A 2,500-nucleotide genomic window follows, 5' to 3' on the forward strand; every position below is an offset into this window, starting at 1 on the left:
CTGGGGGCGTTGCAACGGAGGCAGGGTGCGTTGCAACGTTGGCCGGTGACGTTGCAACGGAGGCAGGTCGCTTTGCAACGGATGCTGGGATCGTTGCAACGGAAGCTGGGGGCATTGCAACGTTGGCTGGGGGCGTTGCAACGGATGCCGAGCGCGTTGCAACGTTGGCTGGTGACGTTGCAACGGAGGCAGGGCGCGTTGCAACGGATGCTGGTGACGTTGCAACGGAGGCAGGGCGCGTTGCAACGTTGGCTGGGGGCGTTGCAACGGAGGCAGGTCGCGTTGCCACGGTTGCTGGTGACGTTGCAACGGAGGCAGGGCGCGTTGCAACGTTGGCTGGGAGCGTTGCAACGGATGCTGGTGACGTTGCAACGGAGGCAGGGCGCGTTGCAACGTTGGCTGGGGGCGTCGCAACGGAGGCAGGTCGCGTTGCCACGGTTGCTGGTGACGTTGCAACGGAGGCAGGGCGCGTTGCAACGTTGGCTGGGCGCGTTGCAACGTTGGCTGGGGGCAGTGCAACGGATGCTAGGGTCGGTGCAACGTTGGCCGTGCGCGTTGCAACAGAGGCAGGGCGCGTTGCAACGGATGCTGGTGACGTTGCAACGGAGGCAGGGCGCGTTGCAACGTTGGCTGGGAGCGTTGCAACGGAGGCAGGGCGCGTTGCAACGTTGGCTGGGCGCGTTGCAACGGAGGCAGGGGACGGTGCAACGTTGGCTGGGCGCGTTGCAACGGAGGCAAGGTGCGTTGCAACGGATGCTGGGTTAGGTGCATCGTTGGCTGGTTTCGTTGCAACGGAGGCACCCGCCGTTGCAACGATGGCTCGGAGCGTTGCAACGGAGGAGCCAAATTTTCATATCTCATAATTGGCTCGTGCATTTTTTCTAAAATTTTGAGGGAACCTTGGTAATATTATGTGAAGGCTGCACAAAAAAATCCAGGTCAAAAATCCCACGTTTGCTCCGTTTTTCATTTTTTTTGAATTTCCGGCTTTCCGGGCGGTAAAAAAATCGGCAAAAAAAATCGGCACGGTGTAAATTCACCAAATTTGGGGGATGGAAAGATCTTATTTTTCTAGAGGTTGTTGCAAAAAACGGCGTCAAAATTCGACCTCTAGAGCACTTTCCTTGAGTATGTCTCCTCACGGAAAAGGACGTCTACCCGTGGCACTTTGGTAATGGCTCGGCAGCCTATTATAGGGGGGAGGGGTGTCGTGATGCTGAAACTCGAGTTGCCCAAAGGCTTGCTGGGCGCAATGCCAGCAAGATGCACGTTGCCTTGCCATCCCCTAGGCACACTAGCAAGCACGTTGTGGTTGTGGTGTGCCGCCGGGCTCCCCCGCCCCCCACGGAGGCACCCGCCGTTGCAACGATGGCTCGGAGCGTTGCAACGGAGGAGCCAAATTTTCATATCTCAGAATTGGCTCGTGCATTTTTCGTGAAATTTTGAGGGAACCTTGGTAATATTATGTGAAGGCTGCACAAAAAAATCCAGGTCAAAAATCGCAGGTGTGCTCCGTTTTTCATTTTTTTTGAATTTCCGGCATTCCGGGCGGTAAAAAAATCGTCAAAAAAAATCGGCACGGTGTAAATTCACCAAATTTGGAGGATGGAAAGATCTTATTTTTCTAGAGGTTGTTGCAAAAAACGGCGTCAAAATTCGACCTCTAGAGCACTTTCCTTTAGTATGTCTCCTCACGGAAAAGGACGTCTACCCGTGGCACTTTGGTAATGGCTCGGCAGCCTATTATAGGGGGGAGGGGTGTCGTGATGCTGAAACTCGAGTTGCCCAAAGGCTTGCTGGGCGCAATGCCAGCAAGATGCACGTTGCCTTGCCATCCCCTAGGCACACTAGCAAGCACGTTGTGGTTGTGGTGTGCCGCCGGGCTCCCCCGCCCCCCACGGAGGCACCCGCCGTTGCAACGATGGCTCGGAGCGTTGCAACGGAGGAGCCAAATTTTCATATCTCAGAATTGGCTCGTGCATTTTTCGTGAAATTTTGAGGGAACCTTGGTAATATTATGTGAAGGCTGCACAAAAAAATCCAGGTCAAAAATCGCAGGTTTGCTCCGTTTTTCATTTTTTTTGAATTTCCGGCATTCCGGGCGGTAAAAAAATCGTCAAAAAAAATCGGCACGGTGTAAATTCACCAAATTTGGAGGATGGAAAGTTCTTATTTTTCTAGAGGTTGTTGCAAAAAACGGCGTCAAAATTCGACCTCTAGAGCACTTTCCTTTAGTATGTCTCCTCACGGAAAAGGACGTCTACCCGTGGCACTTTGGTAATGGCTCGGCAGCCTATTATAGGGGGGAGGGGAGTCGTGATGCTGAAACTCGAGTTGCCCAAAGGCTTGCTGGGCGCAATGCCAGCCAGATGCACGTTGCCTTGCCATCCCCTAGGCACACTAGCAAGCACGTTGTGGTTGTGGTGTGCCGCCGGGCTCCCCCGCCCCCCACGGAGGCACCCGCCGTTGCAACGATGGCTCGGAGCGTTGCAACGGAGGA

This window comes from Arachis ipaensis, chromosome B7 (genome assembly GCF_059453495.1).
Source record: "Arachis ipaensis isolate K30076 ecotype BB chromosome B7, ASM5945349v1, whole genome shotgun sequence".
NCBI classification, from domain to species: domain Eukaryota; kingdom Viridiplantae; phylum Streptophyta; class Magnoliopsida; order Fabales; family Fabaceae; genus Arachis; species Arachis ipaensis.